Here is a 19225-nt window from a genome sequence, read left to right on the forward strand (position 1 = left end):
GCTTGACACCTGGAGCCTGCTTCCGACTCTGTGTCTCCTTCTCTTTCTGCTCCTTCCCTGCTTGTGTACTGTCTCTCTCTGTCTCTCAAAAATGAATAAATAAACATTAAAAAATAAGAAGCTTCCTAGAGTATAGGCAACCTCACTGAGGTCACATGCTATTTGGTTGCAGAGACTGGATTGAACCCAAAGATGCTTAGCTCTACTGACTGTATACTTCCAGCATCAATGGGAACCAAACTGACTTGTCTCATCTTGTCTCACTCTTTATCAGCTTATTTGTCTTGCATTAAATATAACTTGGAATCCACCATCCCTGATTTTCAGGCTATCTGTTCCTTCTTCCAGTCTCTGAAATGTTGCTAGCAAATTTGGAGGCCTCATTTCCCTTATGATAACACATTGCATTTGCAAAGCTCCTCACACTATGTCTTTGCATTACCCTATTGGACACTCAGCATGAGTATTAATTCCCATGTTTTACTATTTTCTTTCTTCAAGGGGAACATCTAAGCAGTATTCAGATTTATAACCAGTAGGGGTGGAGCTCGTTCCCACATACTCTTCTTCCGAGGCTCATGCCAAGGATTTCTCCATTCAAACCTTGCCTTACTGGGCAGGAAGACGGCACAAGAAGGACTTGTCTCTAGGCCCAGAGCTTTTGGAACTGACGTGTAGGGGTAACTTTGCCCACACTTTCTGCGTACCTTGTCATGTGTTAGGGAAGAGGGCCTATCATGATTGCTATCGTGATTTTCATGGTGTGGGTCCAAGACATGATGATAAAGTCAGGCTTTTATAAGAAGCAGCCAAATGGATCAAGTTATCAAGGATAGACCTCCAGGCCACTGTGAAAACTTCTGTAGGCTTTTGATTGCCTAATCTTAGTACAATCTCTGTCTTCAAGCACGGCCACATGCAAACAGACATTGAATATATTTTATTTTTTTAATGTTTTTTTTTATTATTATTTTTAAGAGAGAGAGGTTGGGGGTTGGGGGAGGGCAGGCACAGAGAACAAGGCACAGAATCTGAAGCAGGCTCCAGGATCTGAGCTGTCAACACAGAGCCTGATGCGGGGCTCGAACCCACTGACCTCGAGATTATGACCTGAACCGAAGTCAGATGCTTAACCAACTGAGGCACCCAGGTGCCCTGGATATATGCTTTTAAAACCTTATTCTTCATTTAGTAAGTTGGGGCAGGTAGACTGTAAAGTCAGCATGCTTCGTGGTTTGTTACTTACCGTCTTCATTTCACAGGCAAAAATGTGCTACTATCCATCATCATAAGACTCTAGTTTGGTAAATCGTTGTGAGCCTTCAGCACCCCTTATCTGGGGCAGATGCCAGTGGATGCTTGTGTTTGAAATGATGACTCACAGTTAATCATTATAAGAAATAGGCTTCCCACTTCATAAACTCTAGGCAAGACTGTTTTCTTTGCTAAACATTTAAATTGCTCAGCCATTTTATGCATTAAAACCCAATTATAACTTAGTATGTTGGAGAATTTCAAACGCTATTCCCTGCAGCATCTGTGCCTAAGACTGCATTTTATCATTCAGTTGTTCAAACTCTCTCTAATACATGCTTTTACATATATAAAAAATAAATAAAAAATAAATAAATAACATAAAAGAGAAGAAAAAGGACTTTAAAACACAGAGAGGCATGTGACAAGACCTTGGCATTGCTCCCTAACATGGCAGTTCTCGAGGAATATGGGGCAAAGAATATTGCTTCCCAGTTTCACTGGACTTTGCTCCACTGTTAGGTGTGCATCTGGTTCTGTCCAGAAAAGGGATAAAGAGGAGAAATGTCTTGCTGTTGGGAGGCTATCCCCGTGTCCTGTAGAGCTCCAGTCAGCCCCATTCTGTGAAGGGTGTGTACAAAACTAACATGTTTGTTGTGATGGAGGGCAGTGGATAAGTAGTAGAGGTTGTAAATATTACTTTAATGCTTTTTACCTTTTTTTTTTAAGCCTCCAGCACCCAGGCGTTCACAGGTAGCCTTCCATCAAAGTAGTAACCAGGCCCCCAACGTGTTTAACTTTCCAGATCATACTAGACCCGGCATGTTGAAGGCGGTGGGGCCATAGACTAAAGTCTGGCACGCTTCACAAATTTGTACATCATCCTTGCACAGAGGCCATGCTAATCTTCTCTGTATCCTCCAATTTTGGTATATGTGCTGCTGAAGTGCATACAACTGCTTTTTAAACTATAAGTTAGGAAATCCTAGTCCACTAGTCTTGCATTTTTCCTGAGAAGTCTCTTTTAGTCTAATGCCTTGAACCCCATAAAGGAAGCTTGCATTCCCACCAGAAACGTGGTGGCTACAACACTCCAGATGATAAGCAAGTTGGTTGGACTAGAAAACCTAAAAGTTCAGAAAGAGCTGAAAATCAACTTATTTGTCAGCCTGGAAAGGAAAATGGAAATAAGATTAAGTGATTTGAATTTCTTAAAAAGGATGTGTTTTCTTTTGTATTTTCCCTCCTGGCACTAGATCAAAGAAAGCCATATCCAAGTAACTGAAGTAAGATACAGAATTCCAAAGGGAAATAGCAAGAATGACTCTCCAGCATCTCCAGTGGAATCATGATATTAACATCTCCAAAACTCACCAGAGAGACATGCTGTTAGTTTATTTCTCAACATAAAAGAAACAACACAAAGAAACCATTGTTACTGTTTGGTAGTGTTTTTCTAGAACCCTATAGACCACAGTACTATAGCTCTTTCTCTAGCTACCAATATAAATCAATCAGGTGATTTTATCATTGTAAATACATTAAATAATAAGAATAATTGGCTATTAGAATTGAAAGAGGTCTTTGCATTCAATCCTGTTCCGACTTTTTACAGATCAAAGACGTGGTTCTCAGGGAGGGTTCATGAGTTATGCACAGTCTTTCAGATAATGGGAACACTGGGACTGAAATAGAGGTATCTTGCTGTTAATCTAAGGTTCTCATTACAGGATTTCCCTGTGGAAATATCTTTGAGTTTAAGAATCAAGGAGTGAGGGAATCAAAAAGCTAGAAGGCTAAAATATGAGTTGAAGACCCTCTTTCCCTTCTCAATGTGGGTAGACTCCTCTTCAGCCTCAATAACAATGAAAGAAAGCAAGCAAAGCTACTAGATGGAAGCATTATATTTTGAACCTTGTCTCGGATCAGGATAGTATCTTCTACGTGGAGCCTTAGTTAAGATAAATGTCTGAGTTGTATGCCCTCTTTGTCAATCTGGAAGATTGTATTAAGGTTCTAAATGATACTGAGATTTGCTAAGTAAAGTCTTACTTGTCAATAGCTCCTCTTGTTGGATATTTAAAGTTCACGAGCTTTGTTTACTTTAGTTAAGTGCTCTGAAGTGTTTCAACAGCCATTGGCCCATTTATATAAACAAATGAAGGAACACACTGATAATCCATGATACCCAGAAACTGCCCCAGTCTAAGAAGTAGCATAAATCCTTGATGACTTGAAGATAAGCCTTCCACACACCTGCACAATTCACTTTGTTAAACAACAATTGTGTGCCACTGGGTTTGAATGGTTGAGGAGGGAAGGACTGGGAAAAAATAATTAGTACCTTCAGTGCATCTTTCTTTCTTTAAGGTGGTTGATGTGTGTGAGCATTTTGCTAAGGAGTGCAGTTACAACCCTGATACCGTTATTTGTTTTCAGGTGATAAGTTTCCTTACATTGTTCGTCATCTCTTTTACACTTGAGGTGATTTTAATTGGGTTTGTTGAAAAAAAAAATTGGTTTAGTCCAAGTGTTAGTTATTTTATGTAATTTCTTGTCCATTTAGACTTTCGGAGAGTATCATTATTTCATAAGGAAACTCTGTTTTAGAAAAGCGGCATAGGTTGAAATTCACTATCAAATAATGTCAGCCTCAAACAACTCTAAAAAAATACATCTCCATCTCTATAGAGAGAGTAAAATGATTCCAGTCTGACATCCTGTGACTTACCACGCCAGAGTTTCCAAATTTATGCCAACGTTCTAACTCCTATCCTGCTTGGCCGTAGGGTGGAGGGAGAGCCACTGAGGGACTGTAGAGCAGGGAGGCCACCAGCTACTTCCACATAGCCCAGCTTTTGTCCACAAGTAGTCACGTGATACAAATAACAATAGTGAAATGGAGATAATAGCATCTCCTACAAGATTTCATTGTGAGAGTCAAATGTGACAATATATTAGGTTGGATCATGTGCAATTTTAAAAACTTGACCATTATTAACCCCACACACCCCTCAAATTTTCAAATGGTTCAGTTGAATGGGTGAAACATTTAGCGCTTTTCCCAGAAAACTGAAACTCCTACTAAATAGCAACATCAGCAAGAGAGTATGGTTTAGAAGGGGGAAATCTGAAGGAAATCTAAATATAAAGGGAAATCTAAAGCATGCATCGGTCCCAGGAGGAAGGAGCAGACAACAGTAGTTGCCAATGGTTCTTTCCAACTGTCTGTGACAGTTGGCCTGACTCTGTTCTGTCCTCATTAGCTCAGACATTTTTATGAATTCACATACATGTAACTTAACCTAAAAAAACAAGTCCGGCTCCAAAAACTACATAATGTTGTTTATTGGGTGCCTGGGTGGCTCAGTTGGTTAAGCGTCTGACTTGGGCTCAGGTGATGATCTCACTGTTCGTGGGCTCGATCCTTGCATCAGGCCCTCTGCTGTCAGCACAGAGTCTGCTTGGGATCCTCTGCCTCCTCTTTCTGTCTGTCCCTCTCCCGCTCGTGTGCTTTCTCGCTCTCAATAATAAATATTTTAAAAAAAACTTTATTCTTGAAAGCATAATAAAGTTTATTCATGCTATAGAAATATTTTCCCCCGAAACCCACCTCTGATCAGATACTAGCAGCCCACAAAGATAGGGAAAGCAAAGTTCATGAAATCCTGAAGAGAGAGCAGGTAGACAAGGAATGGAATACTTCTATGGGAAAGGGAAGAAGGCTTTCATGCACAGAAATTCATGGCATAGAATTTTAAATTAGCAAAATCTGGGGCGCCTGGGTGGCGTAGTCGGTTAAGCGTCCGACTTCAGCCAGGTCACGATGTCGCGGTCCGTGAGTTCGAGCCCCGCGTCGGGCTCTGGGCTGATGGCTCAGAGCCTGGAGCCTGTTTCCGATTCTGTGTCTCCCTCTCTCTCTGCCCCTCCCCCGTTCATGCTCTGTCTCTCTCTGTCCCAAAAATAAATAAACGTTGAAAAAAAAAATTTTAAATGAGCAAAATCTTACCACTTTCTCTGCCCCCTCACATGTGACACCTTGACCTGTTGTCACCAGTTAGAAGTATCAGGTAATTTCTTAACCCTAGCAAGTCTGGGTGGCTAATAGCAAAGCCCAAAGTATTGTCTGTGAGAAACTTTGGCCAAATGCTGGATGTACTCGGCAGAGAATCTCAGAGCAACGGAAACACCTGCTGTGGGCTGACACATTTTGGTTCACACAAGAACTGGAGAACACTCCTGAATTCTTGAATGTTTGCCTAGAGTCGAAAGGCTTACTGGCATGGGAACTTGAACAGAAAAAAAAAAAAAAGATGATATGTCGTACATAGGATCATCATGTCATAATTAGAATTGAAGGCAGTTTGCTCTGACAAAAGACAGAGAGGGAATAAGAAGATGTAGGTTTGGTTTTTCCTGCAGTTTACATCAGATTTAATATGATCCTTCTTCTCTTTTCCTCTTGCATTCATCCTCCATATTTTGAATATCTTTGCCCTCAAGTGTCCTAATATCTTTCAAGAGGAATGAAGGAAAAAGCTAGAAAACTTCAGGAAGGAATTGGATTAAAATTGGTTGGATTCTCAGTTTATCTGGACTCTGGGGTGTATTGTGAGAGTGAGAGAGAAATGGTGACAAGTTACTGCCAGGCAAATGGCAAAGAGGGGTTGGCAAAGGATTTTAAGAGCTGTGGTCTGGAATGTGAGAATTTCCTTCAGGCTTCCCTTCTCATTTAAAATTTTACCAGGCTGTGCTTTTATATTTATTACATTTGGGTTCAGCTGCTTCTCTTCCCCAGAAGAAATTCCTGTTTCTCTTTCTTAGGTGGAATGAAGAATTCTTTTCTTCTCTCGCCTGTGTAGCCCCGTCATGTCCCATACATTTTTCTATGGCTCAGTGAAAATGGGAACTTTTGTTTCCAACATCTTACTGTTTGTTTCTGCTCCACATGCTGTAAATGTTTTCCTTGTTCTGCAGAGCTGCGTGCTCTCTTTTCTTTTCTGTGTTTGAGAGGGTAGGGCATGCAAGTCCCTCTCCAATTTATTTTCTAGAAGGTGTTGCATCTCTGAGTTTCGCGTCATGCATGGCCACTAACCACATCTACACCTGGCAGACTTGTCTAATTGGAGTAGTGAGCTGAAAAACAGTGAGTATAACAGAAATAAAAGCACTTAATAAAACCAGTTTTAGTCAATTCAACAACAACACCAACAAATTATTAAATACCCACTTGGTGGTAAGGGCCGTGATCAGTAATGCAAGAGAGAAAATAATGGAAAAGAAGCCCCAGCCTTTGCCCTGAAGGGACGTAATGTTATAACAGTCATACTTTTAAAGCAAGGGACCATACCATGAGGCAGAATATGATATGGGCCCTAAGAGATTTGCTAGCAACATGAGCTTAAAGGAGGGACAGGAGTGCCTGGCTGGCTCATGTGGGAAGAGCATGCAACTCTTGATCTCGAGGTTGTGAGTTCGAGCCCCATATTAGGTGTAGAGATTACTTAAGAATAAAATCTTTAAAAAGAAGAAAAGAAAGGAGGGACCATTCTTTTGGGTGAATTGAAGGAAGCGTCTTAAAGAAGGAGATAGGTAGTATTTTAAGGAGTTTCTGTTTTGTTGGTTTTTCTCCTTGTTATAAGGTAGTAGGTGCTCATTAAAGAAAAAAAAATCAGAATACACAAATCAAAAGAAGGTCATTTAAAAACACCATACCTCCTGCAGGATGACCGCTGTCAACATGCAGCATTAGAACACAGGCTAAGTCTCTGACCATGGAACTGAGACTGCTGGGCATGTAATGTCCAGTGTCCTTTCCTCTCCCAGAATTCCAAGTGCTCTCCTAAAAGTGCTCAAGCCAGGCCAGCTGATGGAGGCTTATGCCTCTGTAATTTTCTGTTCCTTGTCACAATATTTATTAATGCCCAGTAGACCGTCTCATCTCTCTGCAAGAGAAGGTGAATGAGCAAAGATGAGCAAAGGTTTCACAGATGACACCTTTAGCACTTTTTGTCAATATTTAAATGTAATATTATATCAATGCATTAATTGGTAATTAGAGGATAAAACTACCACTCCACTTCTCTCCCCCCCCCCCCCACCTGTGAATGACACCAACTTTCCTTTTCCCAAGAAGCTGTTTCAGGAGGCTTTAGTGGGATGAGTAAATGGTATTTTTTTAAACACTTTTGTTGTTTAAAATGCTATTGTTTCATTTGAGGTGTGAGGAAATGTGCTAACCTTGTCTTCTGTTGGTGTAGCAGTGCAGAAATGATAACTGTATATACATTTTTTTTTACATAAAAATAGAGAGGAGCAGGAAGGAGAGAGACAACTTATTTAAATCCTGAATACAGTCAGACCTCATATGCATTGTTGAAAAAAAAAGCCCTAAAGAATTGCATATGGATTAGAGGGATGAATATTCTATTATTTCAGTCTGTTCTGCTGATCTTCTTATTGTGACTTTGTGCTTCAGAAATCTGCTAGGAATTTGGCTTTGCCGTAGTAGGCAGTAATTTTAAATGTGTATCAAGCACTTGATAGTGTATGATTTGCGTGCTGTTGCATTACTATTCCCTAAATTTTCCACCAATTTATTACTTTTTTCATACTGTTTTAATATTTCAGGATGATGAATATATACAGCATCATTAAAGGTAAATAAAAAATGCATGAAATTAAAAATTGGAATATTAGATGTTTCTTCGCTGTAATCCCCTGGCCCAATTGGAATGAAATGTCTCTGTTCTATCAAGTAATCCCTAAACATGATTAGGAACCTGGGAGTGTCCACACAGCCCACATAATATTTGTATCATCTAAGCCTATTTATGTAAGGTTTGAGTAAAAGTTGTTATTAGAAGACCTATAAACCCATTTTACAATTCAGAAAGATATGCTTGCCTCTTAATCTTTTCTACCTTTATTATTTTTGCTGGAGTTGATGACAATGTGTTCTTAATTCATTTTTCAGAATGCTATTACTGTACGTCTTTTTTATGCTTAGATGATACATTGGCTAGTCTATTGAAATACATTTTAAACAGCAAGGATTGAGTTCAGCAGTTCATCTGCATCTGTAGCTGGTTTTTTTTTCAATATTTATAAGAAGGAGGAGAGTTCGTTTTCTAGAAGTTAAATAGTTTTCTAAAAGTTTCTAGTCATTTGATGTGTATCCAGGGCAAGTTTTCTTTTAAGGAAATTTGCTCACATTATATTGGCTCACCAAACTCCTGGGTTTTTTATTGTTTTTTTTTTTTTTTCTTTAATGAAAACAGTTGGCATTATGTGGTGTTTTGCTACAAAATTGTTTAAATTATTTCTGATTTTTGAGCCAAAGAAAGTAGTGTTTTGCAAAGAGGATATTTGAATATAAAAAGACCAAAAAATGTTTTCCCTCAGCCTTGATATATGCCCCACATTGTGTTAATGACTTCTTTGGAAAGATATTCTTTCTGTACTAGCGAACTCTTCAGTGTTCGCCCTCTTTCAAAGGCCTCTTTATGGGGAGGGGTTTTTCAAAACATCTTAAAAGTCTTATGTATGATTCGTTGTTTCTCTTCCCTCCAGTTAGGGTTTAGTGGATACCAGGCTTCTCTTAACCAAGGTTCGTTCTCTTAAACGTGCAGATACTGGTCTCGCAATTGTATGTCAACACTCTTGAGTTTCAGGGAAGTTAGGTGCTTGCCAATTGCCGTCTTATTCCAGGCACGTTAAAATACCAGGACGTTTTTGGTTCCTTTACTGTAGAATTTCTTATTTATTTTTGGCTCACACACAAAAGACAGTTTTGACTGTTCACTGCTTAACCAAAGTCCTGAAACATGAAGATTGACAACTCGTTAATTTCCCAGTTATGAAATGTGCTAAGTGACCACAGTTTCTAATGAACACTCCCCACTGTAGTGTATTTTAAAACCATGTTTCATACAGCACCCAAAGATGTTCTGTCGTGGTTAAGACCTTTTAAACCTTTGCTCCTAACTTAGCAAGTTTGCTCTGATACCGAAGATGAATCCTCGTAGTGAAAGAGGCATTCCCGTAGTCTCCCTGTAGGTTAAGTTCGGGTTGGCTTTTCCTGCAAACACCGGGTTGGAGCAGAGAGGTCCGGTGTTGGCTCTTTACCCTTTGCAAGGGTGCCATTTGGTACACATGCTGCCCGCAATTGTAAAAATTGTCCCCTGAAAGCCAGTTTCCGTGTGTTTGTTCCTCACTTTGCAAAGAAAATAATGACAGCAAATGACATATGGCCGATATTCCCCTAGCTGAACTTTTACCCCGAGGAAGGCATTTAAGAGCTAGGGGGTGGAGGGCAGGGAGGTTTTAAATAGTCCACACACTGATGCTAGAAAAATTAGCAGCGAGCATGTGATTTCATAATGGTCGTGTGACTGTGCTGCTGCATTGTGTTCAGTTCATCAGAAATCTGAGCCTCCTGCCACCAGCTGTGCCCAACCGGACCCGCGTGTCCTGGGTTCAGTTGGCAGATAAAGCTGTGCTGTGTCGCAACTGCAGAGTGGGGTGGGGGGAGCACCCAGGTGCAGCACAGCCAGGGAGGCCTGAGCCGGAGGGGGTCCTCCCATGGCAGGTGGTAAGAGTCACCTGGTGTGGGTGCATTTGGGAGCCTATCCACAGAGCCCCAGAGAGGAGAGAGGAACACCTGGGCCCCTATTCTGGAAAATTTCTGGATCGGTATGTGGTCTATACCATTCCGCGAAGCCCTTTCAAATAATGCTGAAGCCAGCCACGTAGAAAGCAGAGTGGCCAATGGGTTAGAACTCAGCCTTTGCAGCTCCTGTCTGTGCAGCCCTGGGCCATTTATTTCACGTCCCATACCTCAGTCACCTCCTTTGTAAAATTAGGATAACAACATTATCTACTTACACGGATTAAATAAAATAAGCCTTTTAAAGTGCTTAGCTCGGTGCCTGGCACATAGTCATTTGTGGGATGTGCAACACTTTACTTTTATATATGGAGAAACTGAGGCTGTAAATCATGAGCTCACCTAAGAGCGCTTGGCCGAGAATAGAATTCGTGTTTCCTGACTTTCATGCTATTATGCTAACCACTAATCTATGCTTCTTCCCTGCATCAAGCCCTTAACATTCCTATTCTTGATTAAAGCAAGTGGGGGGAGGATTTAAAAAACAATGGTAAGAAATAACCTCATAGAGATGAACTTAATCTATTGTAGCTCATTCTTGAAGCTAATCATATTTGAAATAAAAAACAGTATGTTTTCAGTCAGTATCTCCCCACAGCTAAAATGATCACATTTTTAAATATAAGCTTTATGTTGTTGGTAAAATTGGGAAGTTTTAGAAGAATAATTATTTTTGGTAACTCTGTGGAGTCTTGTATGCTTCTGAAATGATCCACAGGCATTTAAATGGGCTATGAGCCTTCGGCTGAATAAGGTAGAGAAATGTTTACAGTTCATAGTTGTGAACGCATGCTGGAGTATTTTGCCCTAAGCAAGACAGAAACTCCTGGGATAAGCAAAAAGCATATTTTCAAAGTGAAACAGACTGAAGGAAATAGCAGAAATATTACATGGTAAGGTTGAAAACCGTTTATAAGGCTGGATTAAAAAGCATAGACAATGAGGAATCTTTATGCTTCTATTAATAATGAGCTGTGTCTGCATTCACAAATTATTTGCAAATTAATATTTGGAATTGGCTAAACAACTGGTTATTAATTTTTTTGAGAAGAAAAAAAAAGTCAAATTTGCCAGTTCTTTGAATGATTTCGACACGCAGTTCCCCAAATAAGCAAACAAAACAGTGTGTGTGTATATAGGCATAGTATAATTCAGCTCTCTCTAGGTTGTGAATTTCATTCTACAGTTGGAATTGCCTTCACCCCCGAAACAAATACTAAGTAAGTGCAGGTCTGTGGCTCGTGCGTACTACACAGTCAAGCTGCTGATTTGGTTTGATGATCAGACATGGCCCAGTTTTCTGGCAGGGGTGAGGAGGGGGATGGTTCTTTTCCCCAAATGACAACAGTGTTGTGGTGGGCAGAGCAGGAACTTTTTTGCTATTGTTTTATTTATTTATTTATTTATTTATTTACTTATTTACTTATTTATTTTAATTTTTTTCCCCCACCAAGGAGCAAAGCCTTTTGGGCACATTAGCACGACTTTCTGCAAGTAATGCAAAATGGGAAATAATTGGGTTGAGGTGCTCTTGGGATATTAGTGGTGCTGCGGGCAGGAAAGCAGGCATTGGAAAATAAATGACAAATTAGTCTGCTTAATCTCTTTATTGTGAATCAGATGCCACGGCAGGCGTTCATAATACATTAATAAACACCAGTTAATGCAACTGAGATACTATTCCTCAAATTCGCAAGAGTGGTAAGAATTCTTTCCTAAGGGAGTGAGCATGTTTACTGCATGATTTTTCTCCCTCTGTAAGTAGGACTTTGTGGTATAAACCCAGGTGAATAATAATAACCACTGTATGTGTATAGTGCTGAAGCATTTATGGACAGTTTCATTCATAGCAACTTGTGTGAGTTTCACTATGATATCCCTGGGAGGGACAGGCTTTTCTATTTCCCCGTTTTACAGACAAGCCACCTGAGGGGTTAAACGACCTACCAAATGTTGCTCAATGTTGGTCAAAGACAGACTTGGGTCTTGATTTTCTGGCTTCAGAACTTATTCTCGCTACCCCATCACCCCACCTACATAGAATCAAAACCTGTATATTAGTATAACTCCATATAATATACATTCTGATATCCTCTGAGCTGAGGTATGGCCCCTCATCCTTTTTAATCAGGTTCCATAATATTACACATATAACTAAATTCAAAAATCTCACTAAGTTCCTGATATTACAGAGACTGCCCTTACCTGTCCGCTTAGTACTGATGACATAAAGGAGCCCCCTGACATTTTACATATGGAAAGTGAGACACGCGGACGGCACAGCTGAGCTAGTTAGCATCTAGAAGTATCATTAACCAGCTTGTCAAGGTCATTTCTCTAGGTGCTCTGACTTTTAGCTGATCATATCATGTGTTTATCATACAGCAGCATCAAGTTGTGGGATTTCTGCTTTAGCATATCCAGAACATGAGTCAGCCATCAAGGCTCACGGGATCTGTCAGTGACTGGGCATCTTTACAATAATCCTGTCCAGCTTTGGCCGCGACTCTAGCTTATACCACACAACACTTAGACCGAACCGTTCAGCTCTACACTGTTTCCTTGTTCTAGTTAACATGCTGTTTTGTAATTATTCTAATACTTGTGAGGAGAGGGATATTTTTGTATACCGAGCCCTTTTTATCCTCATTTACGTCTGCCTGGTCCTCATTGCTCTATGGCATAGAAAACAGGCACTAAATTTATGCTTCTTGGTCAGCTGACCAGAAGGCTTTGGCTAACTACAGCCCCTCTGATTTGTCCACACAAGAGCACCCACCATATCAGTTAGGATATGGTCATCGTAGTATTGGGAAAGAGATGGTATCTGGCCAAGGTCATGGACAGGGAGGAATAGTTAAAAATATGTACAAGGGATCTGAACTATAGAAATTAGACTTATATTTGAGACAGAGTAATCAAAATGTACTTCTGAGGCTGATTGCTAATACAAGGAAAACCAGTCTTAGTTCGTGGTAAAGAATGCCCAAAGCAGATGTCTCTGTCATTGTCTTACAGCATCTTGGAATGTGGTCAGAATGGGCACTTTCTTTTGTTGCCTTGCTCATTAGGTAATCAGTTGTACAAAGAGCACTGACGAAATTGGAGGTCAGCGGCCCCCCAAAATACGTTAAGTAGAAAAATTATCCAGTGATCATGCAAACGTGAACTTTTTTTATAATTTGGTTTTTGCAAAGCACTTAGATGTATCCACTTAGTGTTGTCAGATAAAAACAAAATTTTTCCTGTTCTTCTAATGAACTTTAACGAAATGTGTTAACAACAGACAAGGGAAAACATCATGGATTTGGTGTCTTTATACAATATCTCTCTTACACATATATTTGAGTCTTCAACTTCATTGTTTCTTTCGGTGCCTTCTCTTGAAAGTGGGGCTTGGAGGCTTCTAGGGTAATTATGCCTCCTACCTTTCTAAGGACAGCCTGCTACTGTTTTCTCTAAATAACCTGTGATCATGTAATGGATAAACAGTATTACCTCTGTTTTAATGACCCCCTGATTTTACGGTGGCCGGCAGTGTGCCAGAGTCAGCTCCTTGGACTCTGTTTTTGTTCTACATTCCTCAGTACGACGACAAAAACTATTTACGTTTTGCTTGAATAGCTTAAACACCATTTTAGAAGACTTTAGATTGCTTTTGAACATATTTGAATGCATCTTTAGCCATCACTGGGCTTAAAATGGAAACCCTTTTTTCAGCTTATCTGTATTAAACACCTGTAAAAATCAATGGTACTGTATTTTTTTTCTTATAATGCTCTGTTCCTTTAACTAATGCCAGAAATAATGCACAATTTATTCTAGCGTGTTCTTTTCCCTTTGCCTGATGTTCTCCGGCAGTAAAGTGGCATAGTGTATAAGAACTCACTTCTGCTGACTTAATAGTAAAATTGCCAGGTTGATGTTGAAATTCAACCAATTGGAGCCTAATCCTCAAGAAGGAATTTGCTGTCTCTCCTACTGATTATCATCCGTCTTCTTCATAATGAATATGCAGAAAGTTTATTTTTTGCAAGTGCACGTACTTACATGAATGACCAATGGGAGAAGTTAGAGTTAACCAGTGATGTTTTTTGAGCATTGTTATTTTTCCCTAAAATCAGAAGTCATTACATTTATATTGAAAATTTTGAGTGGTTTGTATGAGCTTTATGCCAAACTAAGATTAGTGTGCTGTAGCCCATTACAAATGTAGAAGATTGACCACTTTTTATGGGTTAGAATAAAAAATATGATAATAATGTCTTCTCATCATCATAAAGAGAGATGATAACGACTAAATGAAATATTTATATTATCTCATTTTATTTGATAGGTTCCATCTTCTCCCATACCAAACACTTTCTCAAAAGCAACCATAGACTCCTGGTTAAAAAAGAAATCTTTGTAGAATTCAGGTTCTTCATATGTGTTGCTAATAAATCCAGTAATTTAATATTTTACTCTTTTTATTTTCTGAAATGTGTTTTGCCTCTTAAAGGGGAGCCCAGTGGTTTAGTATGTTTCGATCAGGGCTGTGTGTAAAGATGGGCTATTTTCTCGTTTCTATGTGCATATCCTGTTTGTTCCCAAGTATTCCTTTTTGGAAAGTGGGCCAGCTAATCCATAAACAAAAATGTGTGTGTGTGTGTGTGTGTGTGTGTGAGAGAGAGAGAGAGAGAGAGAGAGAGAGAGAGAGAGAGAGAGACAAACATATTATTCGTGCTGTTACTGACCCACGTATTCTGTAGGCCATTCATCTCTTCATTAACCATATTATGAGGCTCTCCCTAGCCTGTCTCCTCCCTCATATACCATCTTGCTATCTCTTATATTCTTATAGACTATCTATATTCTTCCCAGCTGGGCTCTTTTCAGACTTTTACGGTTTCTTCGAGACTTACTACATAGAAACACTGACATATATGTCACTGTCAAGTCATGTAGCAATTGCTTTCTGACATTCATGCTGTGAGCATCCAGTCCAGTGGGTGACTTGGCCCCCGCTGCCGCTCTGTCTGTGTGGCCACCACTCCTAAAAAGATTCTGAGTTCTCAAGAACTGTTTTCAGGCATGTGGCTATGTCGCCATGTTGTCATGTGAACTGAACTGTCCCCGTCTTTTCCTCCATCTCTCTCTTTCTCATTCCCTACACTCATCTTATTGAAGTGGGAGAAAAGGAGAAAAAGATCTGCGGCCTGCCCGATTTGTCCTGACATGAAGAGATGGTTAGTTTTGTGAAAGGCGGTGGGGGCCAGCCGAGTGCCTGATGTCCCAACAATGTGTCTGTGGGACTACTCGCTCCATGTCCCTTCACTCTGCCTCCTGCTGGTTCCCGGAGAGCTCTTGTCTCCCTTCAGTATGTGAGAGGGGTGACAGTCCCTCAGGCTTTGGCACTCAACGCCTTGTTAGATCTGCTGAGGAAGACACTGTTTTCGGTTTCGTGCTGCTTTCGGTGTTGGTGTTAGTGCTTGCTTAAAGCCCAAAGAAACGTTTCTGAGGACTTGTAGCTTTTATGGAGCAGAAAAAAAATGCCCTGTTTTCTGAACACATTGATTTGCTTTAAAATTTTCTTAAATTTCCAGAAAACACTTTGGATTCAGCACAAAAAGTGTTGTTATGGCCCAGTTTTCCTGAAATCCCAATCTGTAAGACTTCAAATGAGAGCAATGGAACTCCTCAAACTGCTTCCTGGTGGGGCTAGTTTTTGTCCCTGATTCATTTTATTCTGTTTTTAATGATGATGACCAGAGGTCTTTTTGGTTTTCTTTTATTCTTACAAAGCATCAGACCTTTATTCATTTCTGATATCACATTAAAATTTAAAAACAGCAAAACACCAAACAGCCTGTGTAGTGGGAAGGAGTAGAATTTTAAGAGTCAGAGTTAGTTCAAGGCCCTGGTGTAATTAATTATCCTTTCTAAGCCTTCTTGACTTATCATTAACATTTAGAAAGAGACAGAGTTGGGAAAATAGTAACCACCTTGCAGGGCTGCTGTGAGAACGTAAAAAGGTAATACAGATATTTAGCACAACACCTGGTGTTTAAAGACGTAGACCGTGGAACTAAAAACCAGCAGAGTACCAGCCATTTATCTTCCCTTTCTCTCTTTTTAATTGTTTTCCTTCTTTCCTTCCCAGTTGAGAAAAAAATTAGGAAAGAAAATCCATTGACAGAATTCTGTAAAATGAAGTTTGATGCTATGCATAGTGATGTTATGGACTGAGGTATGGTTTGGTGGGGGCTGTGTTCGAGAATAAATAATATTACTATCGAGGAAATCCAAATCAAAGCCACACTGAGATACCACCTCACGCTGATCAGAGTGGCTATAATGAACAAATCAGGAAACTATAGATGCTGGCGAGGATGTGGAGAAACGGGAACCCTCTTGCACTGCTGGTGGGAATGCAAACTGGTGCGGCCGCTCTGGAAAACAGTGTGGGGGTTCCTCAAAGAATTAAAAATAGAACTGCCCTGTGACCCAGCAATAGCACTACTAGGAATTTGCCCAAGGGATACAGGAGTGCTAATGCATAGGGGCACTTGTACCCCAATGTTTATAGCAGCACTTTCAACAATAGCCAAATTACGGAAAGAGCCTACATGTCCATCAGCTAATGAATAGATAAAGAAGATGTGGTTTATATATACAACGGAATACTACTTGGAAATGAGAAAGAATGAAATGCTGCCATTTGCAGCACTGTGGATGGAACTGGAGGGTATTATGCTGAGTGAAATAAGTCAGTCAGAGAAAGACAGGTACCCTATGTTTTCACTCATATGTGGATCTTGAGAAACTTAACAGAAGTCCATGGGGGAAAGGAAGGGGGAAAAATAGTTACAAACAGAGAGGGAGGGAGGCAAACTATAAGAGACTCTTAAATACAGAGAACAAACTGAGGGTTGGTTGATGGGGGGTGGGAGAGAGGGGAAAACAGGTGCTGGGCATTGAGGAGGGCACTTGTTGGGATGAGCACTGGGTGTTGTATATAAGCCAATTTGACAATAAATTATATTAAAAAAAGAATAAATAATATTACAAGTATACTGTTGCACTCGATTGTTACCAAACCTGATGTTTAGTCTCCAACTTGCTAATTTTAGATTCACTGATGATCTCTCATCAAGGCTCATCCAAGTTTCTAGTTCAGACAGGACTTGTTTTCAGCCAAGTCATTTTACATGGACTTTGTCTCATCCTCTTAAGTGCCCGAAGCACAGATGTTGTGACACCTCACGTTATTTAGGATGTGTTCTTTATCTTCAGGGAAAGAATTACACCCCCTCAGAAATTCTAAATTTTTTGGTCAGCAAGGATCCAAAAACTTTTGGAACATATATGGATATTTCTCTAAAATGCCCCAAAGAGACTTGTCCCTGAAAGGAGTCTCATTTCAATCTGTGAGGGCCAGTGTAGGAAGAATTGGAGGGAGGTTGGTGAGTACATGTCGAAGATTTCATTCAACACTAAGGTTCTGTGACCTTTTCATTACAATGTATGAATGTGCCACACACTCCAGGATCCTCCTGCTGAGCTACGAATTTAGTAAATTTCATTTGTTGCTACCTTCCTCACATACTAAGTTCATGACTATACCGGGGTCAGTGTTACCCTGGCATCTCAAAAGCACTCAGCAATACTTAGCTATTATTACCACTTAATTCTTTTTTTTTTCAAAGTTTATTTATTTTAAAAGAGAGAGAGAGAGAGAGAGAGAGAGAGAGAATAAGCAGGGGAGAGGCAGAGAGAGAGGGATAGAGCAAGAATCACAAGCAGGCTCTGCACTCTCAATGCAGAGCCTGACACAGGACTCGAACTCAGAAACCATAAGATCATGACCTGAGCCAAAATGAAGAGTCAGACACTTAACCAACTGAGCAACCCAGGTTTCTTAGTAACCATTCTCATCTTGATTCTCTCTCCCCCATCGACCCTCTTTAAAATTTATAATCACAATTCCTCATATATTTTTAAGTTTTTCTTAAATTTCAAGAAAATATTTTGGATTCACAGGGGTGAAGAGTTTTACAGAGAATCTCAGTCTTTTCCTGCTGTGCATTACTGGGCCCTGCCTCCTTCCTGTCAACTTTCTATACCCCAAGCTTCCCCCACCCTACATCACCCAAATGAGACACACGTGTTCCAAAAGAAAAAATACCATGCCCCATCCATTTAATGTTTTCCACACTACATTTTAAAATATTGTATGCAATTTACTTAAACTAAAAAAAACCAAAAAACAAAAAAAAACAATGCACCCATTTCTCCCCTATCCCACATCCCCTATGACCACCAATCCGTTCTCTGTATCTATGAGCTTTTTTTTTTTTAAGATTCCACATATAAGAGAGATCATATGGTGTTTGTTTTTCTCTGTCCTGACTTATTTCACTTAACATAATGCCCTGGAGGTCGATTGTTGTAAATGGTAAGATTCCATTCTATTTTTTATGGCTGGCTTCTTAAAAATCCTGTTGTACATATCGTAGGTGTTACACATTCATCCATGGATGGACATCTAGGTTGTTTCTATATCTTGGCTACTGTGAATAATGTTGCAGTGAACACGGATATATCTTTTCAAACTAGTGTTTCCATTTTCTTTGGGTAAATGCCCAGAAGTGGAATTTCTGGATCACATGGTAGTTCTATTTTTAATTTTTTGAAGGACTTCCATACTGTTTTCCATTGACTGCACCAATTATATTCTCATCAACAGTGTATGAGGGTTTCCCTTTTCTCCACATACTCACCGACCCTTACCTTTTATCTTTTTTATACTAGCCATTTTAACAGGAGTGAGATGATCCCTCATTGGGGTCTTGATGTGCGTTTCTTTGATGGTTAGTGACGTTGAGCGTTTTTTTTTAATGTACCTGTTTACCATCTGTATGTCTTCTTTGGAAAAATGTCTATACACAGCATCTGCCCATTTAAAAATCAGATCGTTTGCTTTCTTGCTGTTGAGTTGTGTGTGTTCTTTGTGTATTTTGGATATTATCTCCTTATCAGATATGTAATTTGCAATTATTTTCTCCCATTCCATAGGTTGCCGTTTCATTTTATTGATGGTTTCCTTTGCTGTGCAGAAGCTTTTTAGGTGACTATAGTGCCACTTGCTTATTTCTGCTTTTCTTGCTTTTGCTTTTGGTGTCAGATTTAAAAAGTCACCATACCACTTATGGCTTCTTCTAGGAGTTTTATGGCTTCAGGTCCTGAGACCAAGTCTTTAATCCATTTGGAGTTAGTTTTTATGTATGGTATAAGTTTCACTCTTTTGCCTGTAGCTGTCTA

General features: G+C 39.8%; 1 protein-coding gene and 1 non-coding gene across 10 annotated transcripts in view; one reads left to right on the top strand and one right to left on the bottom strand.

The window, feature by feature from the left end:
• Window positions 1-19225, top strand: part of ESRRG (estrogen related receptor gamma) — a 627347-nt gene that overhangs the window by 301819 nt on the left and 306303 nt on the right. The window lies entirely within an intron of this gene.
• On the bottom strand, window positions 2103-2204 carry LOC123587049. The gene has a single exon (XR_006707119.1). It is a non-coding gene; the product is annotated as a U6 spliceosomal RNA (small nuclear RNA).

This window comes from Leopardus geoffroyi, chromosome C3, assembly GCF_018350155.1.
Source record: "Leopardus geoffroyi isolate Oge1 chromosome C3, O.geoffroyi_Oge1_pat1.0, whole genome shotgun sequence".
Classification (NCBI taxonomy): domain Eukaryota; kingdom Metazoa; phylum Chordata; class Mammalia; order Carnivora; family Felidae; genus Leopardus; species Leopardus geoffroyi.